The sequence below is a fragment of the Chionomys nivalis genome, chromosome 12 (genome assembly GCF_950005125.1).
Source record: "Chionomys nivalis chromosome 12, mChiNiv1.1, whole genome shotgun sequence".
Classification (NCBI taxonomy): Eukaryota; Metazoa; Chordata; class Mammalia; order Rodentia; family Cricetidae; genus Chionomys; species Chionomys nivalis.
In genome coordinates, this window is record NC_080097.1 from 39885410 (window position 1) to 39908428 (window position 23019).

The window sequence follows — 23019 nt, forward strand, 5'->3', positions numbered from 1 at the left end:
GCTATCAAGAAAATTCTGGACTTGAAGGAATGGTGATCTGTTTACTTTATCAGTGTTTGAAGAGTTGTTTGGTCCTGGTGCCTATTTTTCAGTATAGAGGAAAAATGATTAGCTCAGTCATGAAGATAGGATTTTCTCTGTTGGAGTTGTTTCAAATACTAATAAAATAATTTTAATATATTGGTTCAAATTTTCTAATTCCTTTTTAAGTCAGTTTAGGATTTTTTCTGTCATCCTAGGAAATTTTCTATTTCATCTATGTTATCTGTGTTATCAACATATAATTATTTAGAATAATCTTGTAATCATTTTGTCCTATGAGATCAGTTGTAGTGTCTGCTGTCTTCCCTTATATTCCAAATGAAAATTCTGTCAATTTTGTTGATTCTTTTCAAGTAACTTATTTTTGGTGTGGAGAAGTGTACAGTGTCTCATGATGTGGTTAAGGCTGGCCTTATGCTTGTGATTCTCCTCTCTTACCCTTATTGAGGTAATTACAAGTGAGTACCACCACACCTTGTTCCAACTTCTACTTTCTGAGTACATTGTCTGTCTGTATTCCATGTGCTTTCACTTTAATATTTTTTTTCAGTTAACTCCTGAATTTTTTACAGCTCTAGATTCTTATGATAGAGGTCATTTTGTTTGATTACACAGGTTTCCTCTTCTGTAAAAATGAATATTCATCACTATAAATTCCAAAGCACTTTTACAATTATGTTCGATAAGGTTAGGAAAATTATCTTTTCATTTCCATCCACCTCAAAGTAGTTTCTGGTTTGCTTCTTCGTGGTGAATTGGCTGATCCCTTTTAATTCATTCAGTGATGGCAAGAAATCCTACCAGGATGCTCTCTAGTGTGATAGTCTCTGACGATGGCTTTGCAGCTTCCTGTGAGATCCAGCCTGTGCACTCATGTGAAAGCAAGAAGAGCATGTCGTACTGCAGAGTGCAGTCATCCATCCAGGGCTGCAGGCTCCAGATGATGGGTGGTGCTATCCCTGTCTTCTCTGTCCTCTGCTTATCTTCTCTTCAACACCTCTGGGCATTATTCACGGGTACTGACACCTGTAATGCCATCATTAGTCATTCTTCTGCATCTTCCTTGGAAACACATAAATTTGGCTTCGTATCTTTTGAAACTATTTAGGTATAATTAGTTTTCATTTCAATTTCATTTTCAGCTGAAATTAAAATTTTATAATTTTTCCTTTATTTTTTCTTTAGTCTCTGGTGTTGGGAATCAGACATCTCCCTTCTAATTACATCCCTGTTCTGAATTTTTATTATTTTAAAATGTCTTTATTTGTTCCTACTATCATGCTCATCTTAATAGCTGTTTTTCCTGAAATTAATGTAGTTCCTTTGGTTATAGTCTGCACAGTGTAGCATCCCGTTAGTTTCTAGTTTTGTGTATGTGACTCTAATGTGCTTCTTCTGCACACAGCATATGGTTGCTCCTTTAGCCATTCTGTCAGCACGCACTTTTCGCAGGAGTAATCTATACAGAAGGTAACTCTTCACACACCAGGATTCAGGCTGACATTTTACTATTTGCTTTTCATCTCTTTTGTCTCGGTCATTTGTTTATTCTTCCAGTACCACTTCCTTTTGAAAAGAAACGTTTGTCTTTTTAGTTGTAGAGCCTTTAATGGCTGAGTCATCTCTCCTTACCATGGATGTGAAAAGCAATTTTTTCTGTTATCTTTTAAGACAGAGTCTTACCTGGCTGGCCTGAAATTTGCTATATCGACCAGGCTGCCTTCAGCTTCACAGAGGTCTGACTGTCTCTGCCTCCTAAGTGCTAGGATTAAAAGTCTGTAGTACCGTACCTTGTTACATAAGGGAAAAAAGGGAATAATATGACAGAAAATGTTAAATAGGGGTCTGGGAGGAGAGACAGGGTAGAGAACAGAATAAAAAGGGTTATAAAAATACTAAAGGCCCCTCAATATTCATGTGGGAACCTACTACTGTGGGAACTTCTTGAAACGCACATAAGCATGCACATAAAAGGGCTAAAATAGAGTTACCCTATAGTTGGATAACACTGCCCCTATTAGACACCACAGCCTAATGCATAAAAGCCTAGGGCCAGGAATTAGCTCCTTTTGAGTTGTTGGCCAGTGGCTTCCCAAAGTCTCATAAACAAGCTTCCAGAACAGTCTGTAACACAAGGATTATCCTTCCACACCTGGCCATCCGTGGCAGATAAGCATGTTTCCCCTGTTGTGCCTTTGTCTACCTTCGTGTTTTTTCTTTCTTCTGTATATGTGTGTGTGTGAGAGAGAGAGAAAGAGAGAGAGACAGACAGAGAGAAAGACAGAGAGAGAGAGACAGAGAGAGAGAGAGACAGAGAGAGAGAGAAAGAGAAATGAGGGATATCACATGTGCATATGTGTACAGGTGTAAGAACCCATTATGCATGCGCTCCCCAGGCATGTAAATCCCCAGTGACTTTCCCAGTTGTCTCTCTGTTTTATTTTTTTCAGACAAGGTGAGACTCCATTACTTTCTCATTCCTATGATGAAGCATCCTAACAAAAATGTCTTAAGGGAAAGGGGGCTCACTTTGTGTTACAGTTCTAGTGGAGTACAGCCCATCATAGTGGTTAAAACCAGCACTGGGCAGTGAAAGCATGGTGGCAAGAGCAAGATGCCAGCCGATCACATTGCGGCCACACTCAGGAAATAGACAGGGACTAGGAAGTAGGTTAGAAAGCCTCAAGCAAGTACCACTCCCAGAGAGCCACCTCTTCCACTAAGGCTATACCTCCTAAAGTTTTCACAATCTTTCCAAACAGCTCTCCCAGCTGTGAACTGTGTTGAAGCTCAAAGCCAATGGAGGACATTTTATATCCACATCACAGCAGGATTTCCAAAGTCAATGGAGGACGCTCCACCTCCACATCACGGCATGATTTCTCACTCAACCTAGAGCTTCCCATTTCAGCTAGGCTGGTGGTCAGCAGGCCTCTAGAACCTTCCTGTCTTCACCTCCCCCAGTTTTGGGTTACAAGCTTGAGTCGTCATGTCATGCTTGGCCTTTACTTGAGCGCTGACAAACCAAACTCAAGGTCTCATGCTTGAGCGGCAATCAGTGGCCACTAAGCCATCTCCTCTGTCACAACCTTCTTTATCATGGGAACGGCAGGCCTACTCTGAGCTCCCACACTGCCTTTGTCCCTGAGAGAAGCTAAGATCTCTGTTATTGACTTCATTGAGTTAACCCTTTTCTCTTTTACATTCTGTTCAATCATCTGTGAGAATGCCCTGCTCTGACACTAGCCAGTGTTAAGCTTTAGTCCCTTGGGTACCTACAGTAAGTCGCCTGCATCTTGCCTCCCATGGCAAACACAGAGGCCATTTCTCCCCTCTCCATTTTTTCAACTTTGAGGGCAATGGTTGCATAACACATTTGTATTCTTCATACCCAGCACACATTAAGTTCTCAGCAATTATTTACTAAGCAAAAGAATATTGGTTCTAGACTCTGCCATTTTAAGCATATTCTCTTTCATAAGATAGTGTTTCTGTTTCTGAGTACAAATTTCTGTTCTAAAACTTGTAAAAAGAAATTATTTTACCACTAGTGTCAAAATAAGATAAACATAATGCCAGCTACACTTTACTAGGTACTGAGCAATGAGTTAAGGGCTTTACAAATATCTTCTCCTTAACCTTTCTAAAATGCTATAACATCGTTTCTATTTTCACCCCCAATTTATTTATACAGAGTTAGAATCTTAGACAGATTAAATTTCCCAAAATCAGATGATAAAAAGGAAGTGAGGTGCAGTATGAGGTCACATCATTGGACTCTTAAGATCTCTTTATGAATTAAAAATAAAACAGCACTGAGTGACTGAACAGGAGTTCACGAGACACCACAGAGGCCTTTGGAGAAAGATGCTCTGCATTTTAAACTTTAAAGATTACACAGGCTAATATTTAGAATTTTAAAGGTGTTTAAGGATTGTATATGTCTCTCTCCCTTTGGGATTCTACTACCAGGGACATCAAAAAGTCATCAAATGATCTAATGTTCTTCGTCAACATTATTGTGCTTACTCATTCATCAAGCACTTCTGTGACATCTCTTTTGTACATGAGAAGACTTAACTAATGAGCCAGTCCATCTCTGCTTATAGTACGCAGGAAGAGATAATACTTTCACTAAAATTATAATATAGCACATGGCAAATCCACATCTAGATAACCACAGCGTTGAAAGTGAAAGTGGGGACCCTCAACAGTGGGAGGGTCAGAGGAAGCTACCTGGAAGAGGACCAACACAAAGCAGAGCACTTAGACAAACCTCACTGCCCTTAGAACTTCAGATTTTCTACTAAATCCCCTTCCAGGTCTTTCCACAGGCCACATTAAGTGGTTACTTAATTGCAATGTAAGAATTGTTTTGATTTCTTGTTTAACTATTCTATTTTTTAATTTTAACATAAAAGTCAATAAGAAAAGAGTTCAGTGAGGCCCACTTTATGTCAGGTATTTTTCAAGTCCTTGATATATGAACACCAGTGATGTATAATTCCCATAATGAAGATACTGAGACAAACAAACCAAACCCCTCCTAGCTAATTAACAATCATTAAACAGCTTGTATGATGAGAGAACAAGGGCCTATGAAGCTGAGGCACTGCAGAGTGAGAAGAAGCCTAAGGAAAGTTCCACGTAGGAGTCAACAGTTGGGTCGAGTAGGAGGACACCAGAGAGAAGGAATATTCTAGAGAGAGAGGGTGGAATATGCAAAGTCATGAAGGTGAGAATCATCACAGAGCTAAATAGAAGGAAAAAAAGGCATGTGCTGGCAACTCCAGGAGGTGTTGTATTTGGGAGAATTTAAATTACACAAATAGCAAAGATAGACTTAAAAGGGTTTTACGATTCACAAGGTCATTCTTAAGTAGCAAACAACCTTCATGCATCATTCATTTAAAGTAATAAAAATCCTTTACGTATGGCATACCCCAGCCCTGGGTCCACAGCAGCTCTGTTTAAGGCATCTTCACGCCAGGATCCAGAAGAACAGCACTTCCCATCCAGGGCATCGCTAAAGAGCTAGAGCAGAAATACAATACAGCCCACAAGTGACTGTCTCAGGTAGCACCTCTATTCTCAGTTTATCTCTCAAAGCAAGTCACCACTCCAGGCCTGACGACAATGGAAGTCTAATTCTACCTCAGGGCAGAAAGTTAAGTTATCACCAACAGAAATAAGCTACACCACCTCACCTGGGAAGCACAGACATTAAGCTGAGGCTGGTGGGTGGCCAGTGAAGCATAAAAAAAAAATCTAGCTAACATTTAACATTGTCTCATAGACATGACAAGCTAGTTTCTACGTGAGCACCTAGTCAGGACAGAGTACAAAGGCCAGATGCAAGTGTGTGACTTTCATCACTAGGGCATCCTGCTTCCCACACACTGACGGAGTGTCCTAACTTTAGTGTGTGCAATGGCTACAGATGAAGGTATGCAGCCAGGCACACAGTGATGGGCAACTACTCCACCCCAAGAATGTAAAATTTCAGCCACATTTCAAATAAACAAACAAAGCAGAACCATAGCCTGAACTGAATTTTAAAGTCTGAAATAATATTGGCCAGATTTGAGAAGAAAGGAGATGTTCAGAAATAAATGAGCTATGAGGGACCATGGAGGTACAAACTATTTGAAAGAAAATACTATATCATCCCTAATTTTGATAGCAACTCAACTGTCACTAGGCAACGGGCCTTACACAGCAGCACTGCTAACTTCTAAGATAAGGATATTCCTTTTTTTTTTTTTTTTTTCTGTCACTGCGGTAAAACACTGTGACCAAAGCCATTTACGGAAGCACAGTTTATTTGGGCTTATAGTTCCAGAGAAATAGTCCACAATGGTGGGGGAAACATGACAAGAAGCAACTACAGCAGGAGACTGATGCAGTACATCTTCAACCACAAGCACAAAGCAGAAAGATCCAACTAGAAATGAGGTAAGGCTAGGACCTTCAAAGCCCACCCCCAGTGGCACACTTCCCCAACAAGGCTGCACCTCCTAAAGGTTTCATAACAACCCCAAACAGCAAAATTAACTATGGATCAAGTTTTCATTGAATCTATGGGGACATTTCTCATTAAGCCACCATACAAGGATATAGTTATATACATGCATAGATAGACAGACAGACAGATAGATATAGATACACACACACACGCGCGTGTGTATATAACTCACTTTTGTCATTTGAACATTCAACATTTTATGTGGCCTAGCCTCTTTAGCTCTCTACTGTTCCTGCTCTGCTCTGTTATTATAAGGACTTCTGTGTTTTGATCAATATCCAACATCTAGGGTCTAGTCTATTTCTGAGCAAGTCCTCTACAAACATTTGCCAAGTTGGAAACTACTAAATTACATATGAAGAAACAGACTGAGAATTTACATTGCTTTCCCTGAGCACAAAACCTCTGAGGTTAACATACTATATTTCAGCTCCAGTAGAATCCTAAAAGGATTTTTGGAATGTTTCATTGCCTATCCATAAAGGTTAAAATAAAATCAAACAGTATTATTCTCTAGGCCCGAGCTGGATGCTTCTGTGAGCTGCCATCCAGCCAGCTCTTTAGCTTTCTTTCTATGGGTCTCCAGAAGGAAGCTACATGTAGGCTGGGTGATGGTGCCCACCCCTGCTCCACAGCTGCTGCTTGAATGAAGTCTCTGACCAGAAGCCATCCTCTAAAGTCCCCCTCTCCCCCATGTGCTCACCAACACCCACCACTGGATTGCTCACTCTCCTGAGAACTGAAGGATCCCAAGAAAGTATCAAGGAAGACCCAAGTCGTGAAATTTAACATCAACAAGAAAAATATTGCTGTTACTTTATCATAAGAGCTTCTTTAAGGGAGACAGAGACGTTAAAAAAAAAATCTCAAAACAAACTGGCATGTTTTTATGAAAAAAAAAAAAGGACTCCATCTTTTTTAGAACGGCAAGTAGGACAGAAAAAAATGTAAAGGAAGTTAAAAGAGCAGACTTTCAAATGATTTATCATCTTGGAAGGAAAGCAAAAAAAAAATGTCCCTGGGAACTTTCTCAATTTAAGAAGTGTGGATATTCTTGGCCTAATTCCTGTCTAGCACATCTTTGCACTGTTCCTCTCTCTGCCACACCTCCCCCAGCCCCTATGCTAAGGAGTGCTCATTTGCATAATTAAACCACTTGACAGGGATGCTGAGGGAGAAGGTATTCATGGAGCCAAGTGCTCTTCAAATGCCATCCTTACCCACATCCCCCCAGATGAAGGAAATTGCGAAGATGGGGAAAGCTATGTGCTGATATTCAGAAATGCCTGAGACAGATTTCATCAAATCAGAAGTTTATCACGGGGAGACTGGCCTGGAGACAGAAAAAGGATGGCACACAGCCAAGCAAGCCATGTGAAGATGAAGGAGAACCGAAATGGGGAATTTGAATGTTCGGGGCCGCTCCTGGTACAAGTTGAGGAGATGCTGTTTGTGACAGGTGACAGACAATGGTCACCAGGCACCATATTAACCAAATTATTTTTACGCTTTTCCCAAGACTCTTACAAATGTTCTGATGCTTGGTGATTTAGTTTTAAATACAAGTATTTGCAAGATTTTTTTTTCACCTCCAAGCTCCAAGGAAGAAGACTATAGACAATACTGAGTAAGGAGAAATTCTGGGAAAAAAACATGTGGAACCTCAGTTTGGTGAGGTTTCACATTAAATGTCTCTGTAACATAATGCCCGGGGCACAGAATTTCCTGTGGGAAGTGCTTTTGTTAGGTCTTCCATTGCTGTGAAGAGATACTGTGACCATGGCAACTCTTATAATAAAGGAAAACGTTTAATTGGGGTTGGCTTACAGTTTCAGAGGTTTAGTCCATTTGTGGCATGTAGGCAGAGATGGCACTGGAGAAGGAGCTGAGAGTTCTACATCTCGATCACCAGGAAGCTGAAGCAACTGTTTGCCACATTGGGTATAGTTTGAGTTATATATGTGACTTTAAAGCCCACCTCAACAATGACACACTTCCTCCAACAAGACCACACCTACTCTAACAAAGCCATACCTCTTAATAGTGCCACTCCTTATGGACCAAGCACTTAAACTCATAAACCTGTGGTGGTGATGGATGGGGGCATTCCTAATCAAACCACCACAGGAAGGGATCAAGAGCTTTGCCTTAGGCTAGCTCTGTGAATGTTTCTAATCCTTTCATGATGTTAACTATGAAAACTGGTCAAAGCATTAACAAATAAGAATGTGGATTTTGATATGTCTTAGCTAATGACTAACATGATTCACATGTTAGCCAGAACACAGGGCAAGAGGGTCTTCCTTCCTCCAAGTAACCGGGCCATACCTTACAGCACAGACCCAATCTTAAGCATATTCTGCATCACTCCGTGCAATGTTTGCCAAGCAGTGATCTTCATACACCTTCCATGATGGACTCTAACATTACTCCTGCTGCCTGACAACAGCCTTAAGACCTATGAACATGAGTCAAGCCAACGCTTCTCTTGTACAATGTTACATGATAACAGACATCTGGTCTGACTGGTTCATGTCTATATCCCCAATACCTAAATCAAAGTCCACTATACAGTCAGCACTGAATGAATATCTAATCAGCACATAGGTGAATGATAAACCGTCAAGCAGAATTAGAACACTCAAACCAGAATGGGCTCTGGAAAAATCTAGAATGACTGATGACGCTAATGACCAAACAACCAAATGGCTAAGACTTATAATATGAGTGAGAGAGTTTTATCCATCCAGAACTGTTTGACCACCTAGTAAGATTTATGTGCTTGAACTCTAGCGATTACAATACACAGTAAACATCTACTCAAACAGAACATTGACTCATTCAGAACATTCTGAAATGGCACCAATACACAAACGTAGAAAAAAGTGAACACAGAGAGTCTAGGAACAGAGAAATAGTACAAAAAACTCATCCTGGGATGAGATAGCTCTGTTTTGGATGTGGTGGTGCTCAGCAGGGATCTTCCTGCTTTGAGCAATGAATGAAGTAAGGAAGAGAACACAGGAAGGATGTGTTGGATGTGATTGTGCTCAAGCACACAGACCTTCCAGAGAAATGAAACACTGTTATGGTATGAACAGCCTTCTGGGGCTTCAGACCTAGAGGAAAATCAGCCAATAAGGCTATGTCTCTCCTTCCATTCGCTTCTTTATTCATTATTTCATAAATCATTGGCTAAGTGCATACAAGGATCACATCATGTACTGGTATACAAAAATGTCATCTTCCTGTTGTTGTTTTTTATTTTTTTTCTTTCTGTTACTCCTTTCCTTAAGGAGTACCAAAACTTACTGCTATCCGGGGGCATCCAAGGTTATGATCCACATGCTCTCCGGATTACTTAAAGCAGCTGACTTAAAGAAGACTGACTTACCTCTACCACTGACATGTTCTGTATTTTCACTATCAGGTCCCATCTGTGAGATTTGTCAGCACAGCAAGCACACTGAGCAGCCTCATGGAAATCATTATGCGATAATCTTCTATGGCTTTACAAAAGGCAAGGATACAGCACTGAATGATTTAAAAGCAAATACCATAGAGTTCTGACCTCCAGGTGGAACTCCCTGGCATCCTGTAAGTATGGTCAATGTGGCTGAGATTAAATTTAGAACTAGTTAAATTATGGGCAAACCATGAAGCTATTAGTTTTCAGTAATCGATGTGGAGAAGTCACTTCAAGGTATATTCACAGGGGTTTTGAGCCTTCATCAGCAAGGTATAAATCATTAGTATAATTCATTGTTACATTGGCAAACTGTCAGAACTTGGCCCCACAGAGAAATATCCCATGACCACACAGCAGATGTGCCTTAATTCACTCTTTGGGTTAAAGCTCTACACCTCAATTTCATTCTTTCTCCTGTTTCCATCCCTAGTTCACAGCGGATTGCCAACGTTCTACGCTTGCAGGCTCCTGGAGCCCTTGCCACTGGCTATAGCTGCTCTCAACACTGTAATAAACTGGAAAAAGGTGGCATCCTATGTGTGCCCATCCAATTCATCTCACTCAGGTATGCGAAGTGAAATAAGTGTGTCAACTGATCATGCCTGAATTTATAGCTGCTGCAATGCATCTCGCTTTGCACTTGGTAGCTCTACTTAAAAATCTAGTAGATATCCCAAACTTCATGTATTCCATACAAAGCACTTCCTGGACATTATGCATGGGAATCCATCCAGTTATACACCCACCTTCATGAGGGATGCATTCTGCATGCGAACATGCACCAGGTGGCTAGCTTAAAAAGTTGACTTACAAAGACTGAAGCTTTGACCCTAACATGATGCTTGCTAGGGCTTTATTTGCATAATGTGCAAAATAAGGTGAGTGGGAGGGTTGGGTAAGCATAGGAATGTCTGAGAACTTACTTCTCGGGAAGGGCGTTATGGTGAAAATCGTGATGCTCAGGAAACAGACACCACAAAAAAGAACTAAAGAATCAGTGGGCCTTGAAGGGCCAGGGAGCAGAGCTCTTCGGTGTCAAACAGAGAGCATTCTGAAATACTCGTGACAAGAAAACTTTAACATGACAGCTGCATCAGTTCCAGACAGGAAGTCGGGGACACCATTCCTTATGGGAAAACAGCAACAGAAATTAAGCCAGTGAGGACTAATAAAAGGAGGCCAATTGACCTACCTAAAAGTTGGGATAGCAGAGTTACGGAGAGGGTAAACTCTGGCATAGGAAAGCAGAAATTGTGTGTTCTTTGGTCGACATAGGCAGGATCCAGTCAGAAAGAAATTGGTTTCTTACTGTCAAAGATGAGCAGAAAATTCTACTTACATTAAAGAATTTTTAGAGAAAATCTTCAGTTTTGATCAGAACTTTTAGAATGTAATAAGGGCTTACTAAAATCTGGCTTAATGATACAGGTGACATCAAAACCCCAGTAAAACACCCATGTATTTGCAATATGTGCCACAGAGCAGATAGAAAGTAGAGCTCTCATGTGACATGCATGTCATGAAAGTGATTCCTAAATAAGTGCTTCTTGTCCTCATATTAGCAATGGCACTAAAGTTCATACTGAGAACCACCAAGCAAGTGCAGTTGGGAGTGGTACCCTAGGAACTTTCTTAAAAGATAAGGATGATACAATGGTGTTTGATTAGATTCACGTGTAAATATGATTATTGTAGAATTGAAAATGCTTATTGTAGGGCTATAGCACTACAGAAACGAAAGTATCTACATGCCATAGACTTCTACAAATGTAAGTGGCTTGATGAAGAACCTGTCAAATTTTTAAAAATATCTGAATTGGTGTCTACCTATATTTGCATTATTGATTTATTAGAAAGTAAACACCAGTCAATGCGGATGCTCCTTAAACCAGACTACCTAAAACAGAAAACCACTAATGCTACAGTAGACATGATTCAAGTCCAATACCTCCTTTGATTAGACCCTGACTAAAATGCAGTCTTTCCATGCATACAAGCATGACATAACCCATGAAAAAGCCTTAACCATATATTGACAATATGACTAAAAATATATTTTTAAAAACGTATCCTGAATCATAAAAACCATTTGATGATGCTACATCTAATCATTTCAGATCAATCTCAGAGTGTTTATTTGCCCCAAACAAAATAGAACAAACAGAAAGTTAAGGTGGAAAAGACCAGCATGGAAGAGGATTGTTTTACATCTCAACTTTCCCAAGTATCTTCTTTTCAGCTCTTGAGTCGGAAAAAAACAAAACAAAACAAAACAAAAAAAAAACCTTAATATTTGAGTTAAATTAAAAGGGATTTAAAAACAAAACATAATTATGTAAACAGATAATCAATGTGTTTCTATCATATTGGACAAGCTCTCGGAGAAATGAAGGGAGAAAAGGTATGGTCACTACCATTGTTAATTATATATTCAGACCCCTCTAGGGAACTGCTAGTCCATGCCTTTGAGCAACTTTCAAGTGCTTTCAAATGTCTTCCAGAGAATTTGTCGTCAGCGTTTCTCCATCTTAAATTAAGTTCACACCTAAAATCCTAAAGCACAAGAGAGAAGCAAAGCTTTCCAGGTGCAAAATTTAGAACTTCACCCCATCAGGTCAAGAAACAGCCTTCTAATTAACTCACACATTCTTATCAGCTGCCCCTTCTTCAAAAAGTCCACAGAGGAAAACCGATTTCGGCAGAAACTAAAGAGTGTAATTATCTCTCTATATCTTCAAAGGAGCCTGACCCAGGGTTAATCTCAGTGCATAGAGCAATCTCTAGACTATGCAAGCCTCCAGGTTATATGACTTGGTCAACACACACACACACACACACACACACACACAGGGGGGAGGGATTATAGATGGGTCTAAACTTAACATGCAAAAGGAAAGACACCCTTATCTCTTAGATGTGAAATGTCCCCCACTGGCTCCTCTGTTCCAATGCCTGTCCCCAGCTGGTGGTGCTATTGGAGAAGGATGTGCCACCTAGTGTGTAGCTGGCAGAAGCAGGTCACTTGAAACACCAGTCTGTGCTACCTGCTGTCTAGTTCAGGGTCACATGAGACACTTAAAAGTTTGTTTTGGCCCCATGAGCAGCATCATGTCTTCTCTTCCACGATAGACTAAAATCCCCATGAAACTATGAGACAGATCTTGACTTGCCCTATAGTCAGACTGATGATTATCTTAAATATCACCATAGAACCTTCATCCAGCAACTGATGGAAGCAGAGGCAGAGACCCACATTGGAGCACTGGACTGAGCTCCCAAAATCCAAAAGAGTGGAAGGAGTGAGAATATGAGCAAGGAGGTCAAGACCATGATGGGTTCACCCACTGAAACAGTTTGCCTGAGCTAATGGGAGCTCACCAACTCCAGCCGGACTGGGAAGGAACAAGCATAGGACCAAACTAGTCCCTCTGAATATGGTTGACAGTTGCATGGCTGGGGCAGACTGAGGGGCCACTGGCAGTGGCACCAGCATTTATCCCTACTGCATGTACTGGCTTTTTGGGATCCTATTATCTTTTGATGTATACCTTACTCGACCTAGATATAGAAGGAGGGCCTTGGATCTTTTACAAGGCAATGTGCCTTACCATCTCTGATGATTAGATAAGGGTGGGGTGGGAGGGTATGTGGAGGGAATGGGAAGAGGGGAAGGAGTGGGAACTTGGATTGTTTTTTGTTTATTATTATTGAAAAAATTTCTGCCTCCTTCACACCTCCCATTTCCCTCCCTCTCCTCCCACTCATTCCCACCTCCCTCTCTAGTTCAAAGAGCAGTCAGGGTTCCCTGCACTGTGGAAAGTCCAAGGTCCTCCCCCCTCCATCTAGGTCTAGGAAGGTGAGCATCCAAACAGCCTAGGCTCCCACAAAGCCAGTTCATGCAATAGGATCAGAACCCAGTGCCATTATCCTTGGCTTCTCATCAGCCCTCTTTGTCCGCCATGTTCAAAGTCTGGTTTTATCCCATGCTTTTTCAGTCCCAGTCCAGCTAGCCTTGGTGAGCTCCCAATAGATCAGCCCCACTGTCTCAGTGGGTGGGTGCACCCCTCGTGGTCCTGACTTCCTTGCTCATGTTCTCCCTCCTTCTGCTCCTCATTTGGACCTTAGGAGCTCAGTCCAGTGCTCCTATGTGGGTCTCTGTCTCTATGTCCATCCATAGCCAGATGAAGGTTCTATGGTGATATGCAAGATATTCATCAGTATGGCTATAGAATAGAGCCATTTCAGGTTCCCTCTCCTCAGCTGCCCAAGGAATTAACTGGGGACATCTCCCTGGACACCTGCAAGCCCCTCTAAAAAAATCTAATAAATTAAAAAAAAACTGATACCAAATAACCTGTCCTTATCAAAGTCACTGTAGTCAGGTACTTTGCCATATAAATAAAAAAGTAATTAATATATACACTGAATTAATAGGTAATTAACAGATACACTGAATTAACAGATAATTAACAGAATTATATGTTTTACATTTCTTGAAAATATAGCCATTTTAGTCATCTCACTTTTATTTCAATTATGTATGAAGGTCATAACATACCTTATTGTATCCGTGGCCGTGTCTCTCAACAGAAATCTTCCAAGGACCTCCAGATACACATACATAGCTTCGTATTCACTGTGAGTCCAGTGAAGGTCAAACCCAAGCCAGTGTGGGTTTAGTTTCCCAGAAAGAGATATGACCTTCCAGATACACATACTCATTGGCCTATTCGCATGCTTTTCCATACATGGTGCTAGAACTTCCTTTGCACTCAAGTAGATGCTTGCTTTTGTTGTGAAAGGAAGCCTGGGATTCTATTTCAGGCAGACCTCACTGCTGAATGTCCAGAATCTATTAGATGGTTACAATGGAGTGGAGATGGGAGAGGATGCCAGGCCATCTCCTCAGCTCTGCAGTGCAGAGCTACTCTCTTCCAGAAGCTGGCACAAAGACTCTGCCAGTTTGACTTGTAAACGTTTTCTGTTTCCACATCAAAATCTGAGTTTCTATTTTTGTCTATTTCATCTAGGAAAGTAATTTGACTGATCTTGTAATTTAGAAAAAGCCCATAAAGGTACATAATCGCCAACAGTTCCCTGGGGAGAAAGAGTCACCACTAACTTAACATTTTACTGAGTCTGGAAATTCCAGCCGGAGCTCTGAAGCAATTGTGTCCTAACAATGAATTAAAATTGACAGTGTGGGAAGGGGTTGTGCAGTCTGTGAACTGCGGAGTTAATGTGCATGTGTGTGTTTGAGGCAGACAGGGGAAGCTGCACAAAGGCAGACACACATGTAAGGCCATATCTCACTCTGGGAAACTAAAACCACACTGGCTTGGGTTTGACCTTCACTGGACTCATAGCAAATATGAAGCTATGTATGACTGGACAAGACAGGATGCTCAGATCTGAGCCTCTCAGAGTTTAAAGTTACTGCCATGTGTCTGATCAGGAACAGGAAAAGGCTTGAGAAGGGTTGAATAGGCAGATGGCGGATCAACACCTCTTTCATAGACAGAAGTGCTGCTTCCTTCTAGAATCTGGGGAGGACCACTCAGATCCCTCAGGGAATTGACATTGCAATGTTCAGGAAAACCTAGGGATGGTTCAGCCTGGAAGGAGAGTTGTGTGAGGCTGCTGTGCTATTACTCACTTCATCATCATGAAAGCAAGCAGTTCACGAGGACTCAAGAGAAAAAACGCCTCAGTAAGATCTGCTCAACAGCACCGCCAGAGAATCAGAGGGCAAGGAAAACTTAGCAAAAGGAAAAAGAAAACAGAAAGGAGGGAAAGGAAAAGGAAAACAGAAGGGAGGGAGAGGAAGGGAAGGGAAGGGAAGGGAAAGGGAAGGGAGGGAAGGTGAAGGGAGGGGAGAGAGAGAGGAAAAGAGAAGGGAGGGGAGGGGAGGGGAGGGGAGGGGAGGGGAGGGGAGGGGAGGGGAGAGGAGAGGAGAGGAGAGGAGAGGAGAGGAGAGGAGAGGAGAGGAGAGGAGAGGAGAGGAGAGGCGAGGCTATATATTTTCACTGAATTTGCGGGGCTGGTGGTGGTTGCTGCTGACCACCCAAAGCTGAGAAGTACCTAGTCAGGTCGTGGGAGCTACGGGAGTTCCTCATAGTAACAAAGGTTGAGCCATCCGCTGGCTATACATCTCACAGATAGAGTCATCCACAGAGACTAAAAAATACAAACTGCTCAGTCAGATAGTGACTATCTTAACCCTTCACTCCAACTTCCTGACCCGGTTTAAACCTTTAAGAAGTCATAAGAAAGGCAAAAGAAGATGAATAGGATTATATTAAGCTAAGAGGCTTCTGCTCGGCAAAGAAAACAACAGAATGAAGAGACAGCCTCAAAATGTGATTGGGAAAAATGCAAAATATTCATCTGACAGAGGATTAATAATCACAATATGTGAGGAATATAAAAGTTCAGTAATAAAATTTAAATAATATAACTTAAAATATGCAAAGGACACAAATAGATACTTCTCAAGAGAAGAAAATTCAAGAGTAAAGAAATCTATGAAAAATTCTTTCAACCTCTTAGCTGTCAGGGTAATGCAATTCTAAACTACAATGATGTGTCACCTAAGCCCAGGGAATGGAATTCAAAACTACAGTGAGGTATCCCCTAAGCCCACTAGAACAGTTACTGGAAAAAAAAGACAAAATGTCATAGATGCTGTTGAGAATGTAGAGCAGAAGGAAACCTTGTCTACTGCTGATGAGAAAGTAAACTAGTAAAGCCACTTGCTACCTAGGGTCCTCAAACATCATAAAAGTAGATGTGCTATGTGAACCTATAATGCCACTCCTTAGTATGTGTCCAGAGTAAATGGTAACAGTATTCACATACGCTTTTCATGGACTGTTCATAAGAGTTGAGATATGGAATGGAATATATCTGCCCACCAATAGATGAGTGGCTAAATAAGATGTAGCGTGTATACATATATATATATGAATGAATGTTTTCAACTATAAAAAAATATCCTGTCACCTACAGCAAAATAGATGGAACTGGAAGGCATCATATTAAGTGAAAAGGCAAAGAGAGGTGATTAGGTGATTACCACATTCTCTGTTTCATTGTTGTTATATAGCTGGTCCTTAAGTGTAATAATGCTTTTTAAAGGCTGGGAAGTATGGGAGAAGACAGATAAGAAATTAGGTAACAGACACCAAAATACAGTAAGAGAGAAATTATCCCTAGTGTTCTATAGTACAGTGGGTGATATAATTTACAGTAATTAATTTTTAACAAATGGAATAATTCAAAGCCCCCCAAATGAAGAGTAACAATGAAATAAAAACATTGATTACTATCATCTGATCAATACATACTATATGTAAGTATTGGCATTTCATAATGTACCTCATAAATATGTACATTTAGGTTAACTGTAAAAATTTAAAGAGATGCATATGCTAAATATCACAATTTGTTCATTATATACTATATACATATATTATACTATTATACCATTTTTTCACAATTAGAATAGTTAATGAAGTGCTGGAGATGGCTAGATGGGTAAAATGCTTGCTATGCAAGCATGACAATGAGAGTTCAAATCTCCAGCATCCACATAAAAGCTGGGGACGGACAAACAACCTGGAAATCCAGCACTGTGTGTGTCATGGAGGCAGATATAAGAAAATATCTAGGGATGGTTGGCAAATCTCCACTTCAGTCAGAGACCCTGTCTCAAAAAATAATTCAGAGAGCAATTGAGAGAGTCTCCTGACATCACCCTCTGGTCTCCACACATACATGCAAGGCAACCACACCTGCATACATGATATATATCACACCCCAAACAAGAGTTCATCACACACACACACATACAGAGAGAGAGAGAGAGAGAGAGAGAGAGAGAGAGCGCACAAGCATGAAGCATGTCAGGAGGAGACAGTGGGAAAATAGCCCTACCTTTTAGGGTCACAACCAGTAATGCTACCTGAAGAAGACGGAAGACCTTGTATTGTTATATTTGGGCTTTCATTCGCTCAGAAAGCTCTGTGCTCTTATATGAATCAGTGTGAGTTTCCAAACCTTTCTCTGGGGAAAAATGAAAAGGAACAGTATGTTTTTTGAGTAAATTGCTAAAAACTCGTGAATTTTTCTTGTAAAATATTCTTAATCTGAAGTTTGTACTAATCACCTGAGAGACTGCTCCACAATGTATATCTTCAGATTTATTCCTGGGTATTTTGATCTGATAGTTTGTAGGGGAGTCATAGCACCTATATATGTAAAAGTCCACAGGTAACTTTGATACCCACCTCCATATAAACTACTCACTCATATAAATTCATGGGTTACAAGTCATTCAAACAAAACCAATATGAATTAGGACAGGGGCACACAGACTGAATTAAAAAAATCTTAGGGCAGAAGGTCTGGGTAAAGTGTCCTGTCATTGCAGACCAACAACAGGCATGAGAAGCAGAGGAAGTGAGGATCAAACCAGAGCTGACTCAAGGTAGGGCATACAGGTATAGAGAGCCATTCCAAAGGCTGCAGACAGAGGATTGACTGACCAAGCAAGACTAAGGATAGATCTTAATAAAAGACGAAAACAACATCTTAGCCATCTTAAGATTTTGTAGTCTTAGGATAAAGGTGAAGAAGAAAGAAAGAAAGAAAGAAAGAAAGAAAGAAAGAAAGAAAGAAAGAAAGAAAGAAAGAAAGAAGAAAGAGCAAAAGAAAGGAAGAAAAGAAGGAAGGAAGGAAGGGAAGAAGGAAAGAAGGAAGGAAGGGAAGAAGGGAGGAAGGGAGGGAGGAAGGGAGAAAGGAAGGGAGGGAGGGAGGAATGGAGGGAAGGAGGAAGAAAGGAACAAACGGAGGAAGTAGGGAAGGAAGTCAGTCTTAACCAACCAAGTGTTCCAAATACGTAAGTCCCCACATAGAAATAAAAGCAATACAAAAAGCCATGACAACATTCCCCCCTCAAAAAATTATTAATCTCATAGTAATGAGCTACAATGAGAATGATGTGGGTGGGACAACTTCCAGACAAAGAATTTCAAAGAACTGAACTATGCCCCCAGAAACTCAATGAAAATATGATCATATCCCAAGAAAACAAAAACAAAGAGCTGAATGAGATAAAGAAGGCAATCCAAGACATGGAAATAAAATTCAATAAAAAGATAGACTTGCTGAATAAAACCCAAATTGGAATGATGTTGGAAATAAAAAATTCAGTGAGTCAAGTAAAGCCTCAGTGCAAAGCATCCCCAAGAGACTGGGTGGATCCTGTCGAGAATAAGTATCAGGACTGGAGTACAAAGAATTGGAACACTCAGTAAAGATCAACAGGATATTTTAAAATATGTATGAATGGAACATGGGGAGTTTTCTTTTGCACTATGAGAAAACTAAGCCTTTGAATTTGGGGCATAAAAAAGGAGAGAAATATCATGCTAAAAGACATAGTGAGTGTTTCCAATAAAATCATAGAAGAAAACTCCCCAAACCCAAGGAAAGATATACCAACTCAGGTACAAGATGCTTGCAGAACACCATATAAAAAAAATCAGAAAAAAAAAAATCAGAAAGCAAACTCCTAAGAACGTATTATAGTCACAACATCAAAAACACAGGCCAAGAAAAGGGTATTGAAAGCCATCAGAGACAAAGACAATCTGAGTGAGGTTCCCAGCACCCACGTGGCAGCCTACATCCATCTGTAACTCCAGTCCCAGAGGACCTAACATTTTCTTCTGACCTCTGCAAGGCACTGCACACACATGATTCACATCCATACATGAAGCTAAGACACTGATACGTATAAAGCTAAATAAAAAGTTTTTATGACATTGAAGGGTAAATAAAAGGTTTTCACAATAAAAACAGATTAAAGGAACGTGTTAACACTAAGCTAGCTTATAAAAGATAATGGAAGAATTCTTCAGGTTTAAAAAAAAAAGAAAAGACAAAGTAAAGGGCCTAATTAAGCAATATCAGATCAGTAAATGAAAAGAGGTCTAAGAAAACATTCAACAAAACAGATGATAAACAGAGTGCATCTAATATTTGAGCCAGAAATAATTTAAAGATAGATTAGTCTCATTGTTTATATTAGTATTTGTTTTGTTCATATGAATCAATGACTTTAATTAGAGTCACCAGCGTGAGCAACTTACTAGTTGGCTACGATACTGCTTCTCGCAGTCACCATCATCTGTCTGTAAGTTCTCAGAGGGAGGCAAGGCCTTCCCATTCCATAACAGGATGTGGGTCAGTCCTCAGTAAGACTTACATAGGTAATCACAGATGCTAAGAATTCAAGAATGCAGTTGCCGTATTTTGCTCAGATGACAACTTTGCTCATCATCCAGCCCCTTCTTGATGCTCTTTCTGTCTGCTACCTCTTTAGTGATGCTCCCTGAGCCTTGCAGGGATGATATGGAACTCCCCTGTAGGGCTGAGCATTTCACAGACTCCTATTCTCAGCACTGTGACTAGTTACAAGTCTTTGCAATAATCACTGCCCACTGCCAACAGAAGATTCAGGACTAAAGCTCTTATCAGCTGTATTAATATTTCTTGTACTTTTTTTTTGAGGATTGCAATGGATGCTATAAAGGGCAATTTGTATGTCATTGTATGTCAAGGCTGGGAGCAGGAAAAGGGTGAAGGAGATCATGTTGGGCTATTGATGCAGAGGAGTAAGGGACACTTGGGAATGAGAACACAATTGTATTTATGTATAAAGACTGTTTACCCCACTGATGCAGAGAACAGATAACTATGAAGTTCCTAAAGATCCCGAAAACTGAAATCTTCCAGTCCTCTATAAATAAACTTTTTAATGTGTTTATAACTTCAAAACAACCAACCAAAGCTCAGAGTTATCTAGGTCTCATCATCATTTGTTTTCAGCTCAACAGTGAAGTAGTCAGGATGGACAAAATTCTGGGAGTTCAGAGATCATCACTTTTCCCACAACTAGCAAGCACTGTCCCCAAGCTGAGGAGTTATGCAAATGAGAAAATTAACATAATTTAACAATCCCAAATGTTGCTCAGTTAGGTTGTAAGAATTCCTTGATGCTGGCATTTGCAATTAGAAACTCAGGAAATAATCAGATCAAATTGAAGACCATTCCACGGAACCCCAAAGAAATCCAATGAAGGGAACTCTCAGAGCTTACTTGCTGTCCAATATATCTGTCTGTAATCCTTACAAAAATGTTTCATGGGCTTTGCTAGTCATAGCTCTGGCTTTTGAGGACGAAGCATTTGAATTGAGCTCTGGGCCCCAAAGAGGAACCAAATGAACTTGGGCAAAACTATTTGACTTCTAATTACCTGTTTTGTGATTTCTATACAACTAGAATCTTATCAGCTACTCTACTCCCCTTGAGAATTTATTCTTAAGAATGCATAGCCTAAAATATCTGAAATTATAATGTGAACTGCAAACAACTAAGTTTTGGAATGAGATTTAAACTTGTATTGATAATACAATGATTTTATGATATTTATGTTCAAATAGTTTTGGCATGGCAGAAATAGACTACAATGGGAAAAAATTTTAGGAGGTATTAGCAACCTAGATATGATTTCTCATTATAAGAATGTTCTCTTACAGTAATCTAAGGATTATGCTTCTGTTACAAAAACATAGACAAGTGATGAAGTTTAATGTGGAAGAGATTTGTAAAGGATATATTTTCTGAGAAAGGATTCTTATTTACTGAGCTACAATCCAAAGGTTATTTGTAATATTCTTACCCCTTCATGTCTAAAAGCACTAGGATTTCTTCAAATGTTATCTACTCCAGTAAAGTTCACGAAAAGACTACTTTTAGCTAGGGTCACCCTCATAGATTCCTGCGAGTGATTTTCCACTGCACTAGATTTCTACCTCACCCCCAAAATGTGCCTTCTCCCCCAATTCTAGTTGTCTCTCCCAGTACTCTCTAACTGCATCCTCGCCCCACCTGATCCCTCCTTCCTCTCTACCCTTCCCCCAGTCCATCCACGATTTCTATTCTATTTCTCTTTCCCAAGAAAATCAGTGCACCCCTGCCCCGTGAGCCCTCCTTGTTACCTAGCCTCTCTGGCTCTTCATGTAACAGCATGGTTATCCTTTACTTTACAGCAGATATCTATATGTAAGTGAATACATACCATGTTTGTCTTTATAGGTCTGAGTTATCTCACTCACGATCATTTTTTTTCTAGATGCATCCATTTACCTGCAAACTTCATAATGTCTTTTTTTAAACAGCTGAGTAATACTCCATTGTACAAATGTATCACAATTTCTTTATCCATTCTTCAGTTGAGAAGACATCTAGATTGTATCCAGTTTCAGGCTATTATGAATAAAGCTGCTATGAACTCTGTGGTAGGATGGAGCACCCTTTGAGTATGTGCCCAGGAGTGGTATAGCTGGGTTTTGAGGTTTGAGAGACCGCCATGTTGATTTCCAAAGTGGATGTACAAGTTTGCCTCTCTTCACTTCCCCCGTCCCCAGCAATAGAGGAGTGTTCCCCTTGCTCCACATCCTCTCCAGCATGAGCTGTCATTTGTGTTTTTGATCTTAGCCATTCTGACAGGTGTAAGATGCAATCTCAAAATCATTTTTATTTCCATTTCCCTCGTGGTTAAGGATATTAAACATTTCTTTTCTTTAAGTGTTTCTTGATCATTTGACATTCCTCTGTTGAGAATTCTCAGTTTAGATCTGTACTCCATTTTTCACTGAATTATTTGTTTTGTTGATGTCTAGCTTCTTAAGTTCTCTACATATTTTAGAAATTAGTCCTCTGTGAGATGTGGAGTTGGTCAAAATGTTTTACCATTTTGTAGGCTGCTATATTGTTCTATTAACAATGTCCTTTGCCTCACAGAAGCTTTTCAGTTTCATTAGGGAGCCTGCATGGGTCTGACTTAGGCCTTCTGCAGGTATATTATAGTTTTATAGCTTGGTCTTCTTGTGGGAGCAGCTGTCATCTCTGACTCTTTTGCCTGCTTTTGCAACCCTTTTCCTCCTACCATGTTGCCTCATTCAGTGTAAATATGAGGAAAGGTCCTTAGTTTTATTGCAACTTGATATGCTATGTTTGGTTGATAACCCTGGAAGGCCTGCCATTTTCTGAAGGGAAGCAAAGAGGGAGAATATGTCTGGGGGAGAGGAGGGAGAAGAGAGATAGTGGGAGTGGGGACTGGGAGGAGAGGAGGGAAGGCAAACTGTAGTTGTAATATATGAGAGAAGAAAAAAAAGACTAACTTTAAATAGCAATGTTACAGCAAAATAACTGTGTTTTCCATGAAATTGCCCACCTACTAACAAAGTAAAGGCTCATTTAAATATCTGCCTTGGGTCCTAGTTTAAATTACTGCTTTAAAGCTTAGTTAAAGCTATTACCTGTGAGCGATACATACATTAGTTACTAAGTCTATTTATGACCGTTTGTACTGTTTCCTAACTCCAAGAAGTATATAATTTCAAAGATTCTAAA